This window comes from Kryptolebias marmoratus, linkage group LG15 (assembly GCF_001649575.2).
Source record: "Kryptolebias marmoratus isolate JLee-2015 linkage group LG15, ASM164957v2, whole genome shotgun sequence".
Classification (NCBI taxonomy): domain Eukaryota; kingdom Metazoa; phylum Chordata; class Actinopteri; order Cyprinodontiformes; family Rivulidae; genus Kryptolebias; species Kryptolebias marmoratus.
In genome coordinates this window covers 14,537,745-14,546,286 of record NC_051444.1, presented here as the reverse complement: position 1 = coordinate 14,546,286, position 8,542 = coordinate 14,537,745, and positions in this window count along the sequence as shown.

The window sequence follows — 8,542 nt, the reverse complement described above, 5'->3', positions numbered from 1 at the left end:
GCAAGAGTTCTGGGGGACGGCCCGGGCGCCGTCCTCGGCGGAGCAAGAGTTCAGGAGGGCGACCCGGACGCCGTCCTCGGCGGGGCAAGAGTTCTGGGGGACGCAAGAGTTCTGGGGGACGGCCTGGGCGCCGTCCACGGCGGAGCAAGAGTTCTGGGGGACGGCCCGGGCGCCGTCCTCGGCGGAGCCAGAGTTCAGGAGGGCGGCCCGGGCGCCGTCCTCGGAGGGGCAAGGGTTCAGGCGGACGACCCGGGCGCCGTCCTCGGCGGAGCAAGAGTTCAGGCGGGCCACCCAGGCGCAACAGGCGAGAGCCCGGCTGACGTGGACCAAGCAGGCGAGAGCCGGCCTGACGTGGACCAAGCAGGCGAGAGCCGGCCTGACGTGGACCAAGCAGGCGAGAGCCGGGCTGACGTGGACCAAGCGGGCGAGAGCCGGGCTGACAGGGCGCAGCGCGAACCTCTCGACGTGACTGAGCCGAGCCAAGCGCCGACCCTCGGTGGAGCAGCGCTGAGGCGACCGCATCCTCGACGGTCTGGACCCTCGGTGGCGAAGAGGAGAGCGTAGCGTCCCTCCAGTCCCTTGGTGGAGTGGAACGTAGCGAAGCCTCCCCCTGGACCCTCAGTGGAGCGGAGCGGAGCGAGGCGTCCCCATGGACCCTCGGCGGAGCAGAGCGGAGCGAGGCGTCCATCTGGACCCTCGGCGGAGCAGAACGGAGCGAGGCGTCCATCCGGACCCTCGGCGGAGAAGAATGGAGCGAGGCGTCCCCCTGGACCCTCGGCGGGGAAGAACGGAGCGAGGCGTCCCCCTGGACCCTCAGCGAAGCAGAACACAGTCACGGCCGACCCCCACAGAGAAACGGGATGGTGGAGCGTCGTCCCTGCCGACCCCCACAGAGACACCGGANGCAGCGAGCCACCAGCCACTTCCAAGAAAACATGCTGACATGCTCCACAGCAGAAGCAGCATGGACAGGAGACTTTCCTGCTTCTTTCAGTGCTTTCACATTTCTGCACCAACATTTACGCTCTTGATTTGAGCTGACTTCTCCAGGATTCAAACTTCTTGTAACATTTATCAATCCTATGAAAGGTGGGGGGTAAGGTATAGTATATATCAGGTTTACCAAAATTGTCAAAGGTGAGCAACTCTGCGACAGACAGACACAGGAGACTGAGATAAAGGTAAGTCATTTTTTTTACAATGGTATGGTGAAGGTCCGGATTTGGAAAGGAGGAGTAATGGTGAGTCTACTGGGTGGTAGTTATACGAATAAGGACTTGAGAGGTCTTTCTTATGGCTAGGTGAGGAAGGGTCAGCACAGAGGTGAGGATCCAGGTTCCAGTGGCGAGTATTTACAAGTGAGTATATACACAGGTAGGTCGGTTCCTGAATGGGACAGAGGCAGACAGGCAACAGCACAGATCGGGTCGGGTGAGTGGCTCTCAGATAGGTCCTTTGAAAGACTGGAAGCGTGGATCATTCACAGGGCAAAACTCTGAACACACAAAAAGGTAAACAGGTTAGTAGAACTCAAGTAACAAGAACTCTGTGTGGCTGAGATGCTTTTACCCAGGAGTAAGCGATGCTTCAGCACCGATCTGATCCTCCAAACAGCCTTAAGAGCCCCGAGAGCTACTGATCCAGCTCTGCTGCAACTGGTGACGATTAGGCAGCTGACCAATCAGGAAACAGACAAGTGCAAACAGGAAGTAGAAACACAGAATGCCTCAGTATATGCCTGTGTATGTGTGTGTCTTATAGCAAGATATCTCTTGAGCCACTTGTGGGATTTTAATGCATCTCTGAATGTAATCAACAGGTCTACAACTGATTAGGTTTTGGAGACGGCCATCTCGAGATGGCTGCTGCAGCTAATTAACCTCAACAAACACAAAAATGGCTATAACTCAGTCAATTTTAAAGAGTTTTTGTGTAGTCGTAGCGGAGGGTAATTCTCATCACATACTCTGGGCACCACACATTATGCAATATTTTTGCTTAAAACGTTGGTATTAACTTTGAGTCAACCCTATCTGGCTGTTAGCAAAATATCTCAACCACTGGACTGATTTTAATAAAAGTAATTAATTCCTGTACATCTGCAATTGATTAACTTTGGAGTCAACCCAACTCAAGATGTCCACTACAGATATTGAGCTACAATTTGGTGAGGTAGTAGCTAAGAGTCATTTCCATTAGATATTTGCTTAAAACTTTGGTATTAGGGTTAAGGAAACTCTAAGTTTTGTTAAGGAATCAAATCATTGGATGTACATCTACACCTGATTAACTTTTGGAGTCAACCAGATTCAAGTTAGTTGCCACAGCTACTCAAACTTAGCAAACACTAAAATGACCACAACTTAATTAATTTTACAAATATTCAGTTATAATGTCTTTGGTGTTTTAGCAGCTAAGAGTCCTTTTCAGCATAGGGATCACATAAGGGATTTTTTATTTTTAGCAAACAAGACTGTGAGTGATATGCACTCCTTTCAGAGTTGGTAGATTATTTTGTTTTGTCATGCCCGTTCTTGTCAGGAGCGGTGGAGGCAGAGGCGAACCCAGAACGCAGACTCATACGGAAAGTAAAAAACTAATTTAATAAATAACGAAAAATAAGCAAAACAAAAGCTGACGTGGCAGCAACTAAAACTTAACAAAAATCCAAATACATAACAAGGTAAGGCAACAAGGAAACACAGGGAGCGAAGGCAAACAACAAACAATGATCCAATGACTAGTGGGAGAAATGACCGGGTATTAAAGTGCTGAGGGTAATCTGGTAAGTGGAGACAGGTGACATGATTAATATTGCTCACAGGTGGAGATGGGAGTGACAGGTAACCAGATGACTAAGCTGGGGGAATGAAAATGAAAACAAACACAGACACATGAGACAAGAGTAGAAGAAAACACGAACCAAACTACAAGATAACAGAAAATAATAAACACCAACTGAAACATAAAGCAACTAACTGAAAACCAAAAACCCAAATCCTGACATCCATAGCGCCAGGCTTCAGAGCACTCTCACTGGGCCCAGGATTTATAGCTTTGCCTTGGCCAGATATTTTCTGTGCAGCTGTTTGAACAAGTAAAACTTATGGATTTAAGGTCAGTAAACTCTGTGAAAGGAATATATTGCAAAACATATTAGGCACACTCTGATATTTTAAAATATCTTTAAAATAGTTACAATCATTGCTATCCCGGTTTAGACTTTAGGTTATATTATACATTTGTAACAAACACAAACCCAATATGTAGCAGCAGAGTCTAAAGTACAACAAGGTTGTGGGTCACCAAAGGATTGTGTGGCTTTTGTCAATCAGGAGCAAAACAAATTTTGTTGAACTGTCTAATATGCAAAGCCCTCACAAAGGGAGATGTGTGCCTCAAACTGTGCTGCAGACGAAATAGTATTGCGCTGTGCTAATGCAGTTTGCTCACACACACACACACACACACACACACACACATATATATATATATATGTTTAATTCCACCCTTATGTATATAAATAACTGGCAGGGCTAAAACCCTTGGATTCTGAAAGACCAGTGTTTTTTGTGACATTCATACATAGTACATTTATCTCCTGAGAGCTGATATTATTGACAAAAAAACAAAACAAAAACCATGTCAGATAAAAAATCTGCTGCACTAGCGACTTCAGGAATGTCAAAAAAGGTATAATTTATAGAATCTTTTTCAATGTTGAGTGTCACACATGAGACATCTGTTGAGGATAACTCTCAGCTACTTCCACAATAAATTTTAGCTCAATATATGTAAGACTGGCTAAGCTATAGCCATTTTTGTGCTAAGGTCGCTTAGCTGTAGTGGAAATCTTGAAAGGGATTGATACGCCAAATGTTGTAGATGTTGTAGATGTTCATCCAATGACTACTTTTTGAGACTTTTATTCACATTTGTTCAGTGGTTCATGAGATATTTTGCTAATAGTACAGACAAATGAACACGTGCAGAGACACCATCGTGGCTGACAATTTTAATTAAATGTTCTAATTTAAAATGACTGAACCCACTTTTTTTTTTTTTGTACGGTTATCTTGATTGCAACCTTAACTGGATATAATAAAAAAAAGAAAACCCAAATAAAGAACATACACACATATGTCTCCCTGTTAATTTGTTGGGGTAATTAATTAGTGTGAATGGAAACTGTTCTCTGATGATTAATTAGAGAGGTTCATTAGCATTAGTAGTTATCATTAGTAAAAGGCAAGTGAAAGTGTTTGTATATTATTGGCCAACTAAGGCATCATATATTGAAGTACAGAGTGAACATAATTGCCCTGCAAGGTGAAATTATGTCTCTTCTTGTATCTGTAAACTGTTACTTCCCTATGTTGTTGATGAGTATGCTAGCCTAAGTATACTACTTGTCAACCCAAACATGTCACTTAGGAATAGATCGAAAGCAGTGGAGAAATATTAAGGAAATTTTAATGTCAACACTCAGCCAGTATTACTGTCTTTCCTTCAGGTTTTTGGTGGTGGTTTGGCAGAACCTTTGACAGCTGCTTGAACCAAGTGAGTCCTGTTAATGCAACACACCCCAAACAGAAATACCCTCCATGTAGATCATTATGATGTCATTTATTCTACATTTTTAAATAATTAAGTGTATCCATCTCATTTTTACAGGTGCTTTGTTGGTCACTTAAGTAATATATTATTTCAGTATAAGGATTTTTTTTCTTCTTTTCACTGTGGCATCCAGAGCCTCATAAAAAATCAATTATCCTGACAGGTCAGTTTTATGAGTAACTGTCCACATTAAAAAGGGAGGGTTGTGTTGGAGGTGGGGAGGTCCTATTTCGAATTATTTATTTATTTGTATGTGGGCTTTGTAAAACTTGGGGTTTGTTATGTCCCTCCTCTTATGAGGTTGTCTGTTTCTCTTCAGTGTGTCTGTGAATATTGTGCTCGAAAAATTGATTATTTTTCTGACACTGTTCTTTACATTTTTACATATTTTTCGCAAAGTGTGAATAATGTAGACCCATAATAGATAATGGATCCCCCCTCCCCCTCCCCCTCCCCCCAAAGATGCAATTTTCTCTGACATCTCACCAGGATGGGATTTTATTATAGGACTTTTAATTTTGAGGCTTGTGTCAGGAAAAAAAGTACGGTAAAAGAGGCATTCTGAAAACACAGTCGGTGAACAGGTAATTGTGGATAGCACTCCCAAGTGTCTCTATAAAGGCTTTTTGATTTTAACACCAAGCAAACGAAGAGAAAATTTCCATTAACAGCAACTGACAAATCAACATCTTGAGGTAATTATAAACATGTTTCTAAGAGAAAGTGCTGTGGGGTGGCTACACAGTGTGTGCTGATAATTACAGAGTGGATAATGGACAGAGGATAGCAACACATTGGAGAAGGTGCCGAACCCAATGGGCCATGATAATTAACCAAAATCTTAATGACACAGTTGAGCAAAATGATCTCTCCCCCTCAGGCTCATATATGATAAATATTTAATGCTTCTTTATAGTAATGACAGGAGCACAAAATGCCAAACTACTGACTGTCAAACTTTTGTTGCTGTTATCGTGTAATTAGAGACAACTCTGTTTAGCAATTTCCCGAAGCAGCTTCTGCGAGCATTTAGGGCTTTCATGGAGGAAAGCTGACAGGGAAGGGAACTGTGTGTCGTGCAGAGTTGGGCTACACATTGAAGAGACAACTCATAAAACACTGTTGCAGTATATGAATGTCCATCATTTTAGAACTAAAAGAGATACATAATTGTTTAAGAACTATCTATCAAAAAACATCCTTTGTGTCTTGCTATGTCTTTTGAAAAATTTAGTCATAGTTGTTTTGTATTTTTTTCTTTAACTAAAACATAACTATTATTAAAAGAGAACAAATAACATCTCTAGAGCCAGTTTGTGCCACCAGATATTGGCACGCCCAGGATCTGATCCTCCACTGCCACCAGGCTTACATTGCACTTGACCTTGATGGCTCTACCTGCTGGTGGTGGGTCAGTGGGGAGATGGATTTCTGTTGTTATTATTACTCAACCTTAGAGATAAGGAGAGGAGTTTTGTCCTCCAGGAGGTGCTTGAAGTAGAGCTGCTGTTCCTCCGCATCAAAAAGAGGCAGTTAAAATGTTTCTGGCATCTGATTAAGATGCCTCCAGGGTGCATTCCTTTGGTGGTTTCCCAGGGAAGTCCCAAGGGCAGACCCAGAACTCAACATGGGGATTACGGATCCTCTTTTGCCTGGAAACACCTTAGGATCTCCCAGGAGGTGCTGGAGAGTGTCACTAGGGAGAGGGATGTCTAGATTTCCCTCCTGAACCTGCTGCCTCTGCAACCCGACCACATATAAATGGCAGCAAATGGGTAGATGGCAAACAAACAGATTTTCTTTTGCTTTTCTCTGAAGTTTCTTCTCTTTTTTTTCAGCATTTGTTGCCAGACAGAAAAATGACTAAGCAACTTGCAGAATTGACAAAGTGAACCAGAGTGGTCTTATACAAACACATTAGTCAAGTTATGTTGACCAGCTCGCCTCCATTTAAGCTTGCTCTACAAAGTTGAGAAATCCCAGCTCATTTTCCATCCTGACTGCTTTCACCCACACAGACACCAGAGGGAATGGTGATCAATACTCTGTACTTGACTATCATTATCAAGACGTATATCCCCTTCAGTTCAGGGCCCATTAAATCAGAGGACCACATTTTTCCCACCCAGTGTCTCACCAAGACTGTTGAGTCACATTAAGGTCTGATTTAAGCATTTTTAATGACAGGGCACCCTTAATTAGCTGATGGAGCAAAAACGCAGGCACTTGTTAAAAAAGGATGACCATTGTAAGTTCAAGTTGATGTTTGCTTCGGGCTCTTTGCAATTTGTCATCAGTATCAAGCCACACTCACATTACAGAAACAGCTTCCTCTGATGGCTGTGGCATAGCTCATATACTGAAAAATGCCAGAGGCAATAATGAATTCCTGCTGAAATGCTTACTTCCCTAGCATCAATTCAGGTACCAGATGTGTGAGGCTTTTGGTCTGCAGCACATTTTTCCTGAAGCGTCTATTGTGAAAGATATCTGCTGAGTTCTCCTCCTCTTGTTTTGGTCACAACCCATTGGTTCAAGCCACAGAAGCTGTCTCTATCATTAGCAAAAAAAAAAAAAAAAGAAAAGAAGAAAAAATTGGTTAGTTTAATGGAGTGACTTATCCTAACAAGTTGTTGCGACAAGAGTACCCTGAAGTGACTTGAGATGTATTACCACAGTGGTAGTGTATGCTCATTAGCTCCTTGCAGTGTTATTGCAGTTGGGCTCATAAGAAACTTGCATAATATCCATACACCGCTGTAAAATAGAGAACGCTGATAAATTGCATAATAACCAGATTAACAATATGTCACTCTAAGCCTCTGGCAAACAGCAAGGGAATTGGGAAGATTCTGCCCTCCCTGTGAGATGAGAAAGATATAAATAGAAACTTAGAAGCCCAATTTGTCAAGTTACACGAGCAGAGATGTCCCCTTTTGGCCTCATCCTGAATATGTCTGGGTCCTTTGAAGCATATTTCAAAGAGTCTTTAAAAAATGGTAATATTTGGTGAAAGAACTGACAGAGATCTAGTTTAAGGTCATTTTCTTTTCATAACCTTATTTTGGTGATCTTTTATCAATTATACTTACACTTTATAAGATGTAACAAACTCTTTTGGTGTAATTTGATTATATGTCCTGTTAAGATGGATCATATATGTTTAAAATCAAAAGTTATTTGGATTCAGAGCTTAATATGGATTGTGTAGTCTAGGTTTAACATACTTCAATAAATAAGGTACATTCCAATGGTGGAGAAGTTGGTCAATGACCCAAAATGCAGAACATGGAAGCAGACAGTTTATGGAGATCAGAATAAATGAATAAAAAAAAAACCCTAAAAACTGAGGATACTACAGTAGTAAGGCAAACAAGACTAGACAAGGTGATAACTAATGTAAGAAAATGACAGATCAGATAGAGAAGAACAACAATGATCTGACAATTCACTACTGGCCCATTTTTGGGTCAGCTAAACATTTCATGATGTCACTATTTGTAACATAGAAAGACTTTAAACAGTGAGGGCATCCTTTGCTGGACAGAGCCCTCAAAAAAGACACTACAAAAATTTCTTAGAACACAAATCTGTCACTCTGGACAAGCTTTAGTCTTTTATCTGAGCTCTGGTTTACTTGTAAAGAACAGGGCTTTGGCATTTCAAGTGAAGTTTGTAATAACCTTGGCTTTAAGGTCTTAAACAGCTGGTGAAACCTGGAATTATCTACAACTAAATTAATCTTCACTCTGAAAGGCACAACAGATGTTGAGTCTCTTCCCTCTGAGTTGGAGGGTAAAGTTGACAAGCTCTTGTTAATTTTGGCTGATTAGTTGGCTGCTGAAAGACATTCAAAATTCTGTCTCTGTGGAAATGTGTGTGTATGTGGATGCACGTGCGTGTGGTTGTGTGTGTCTGTCGTTTA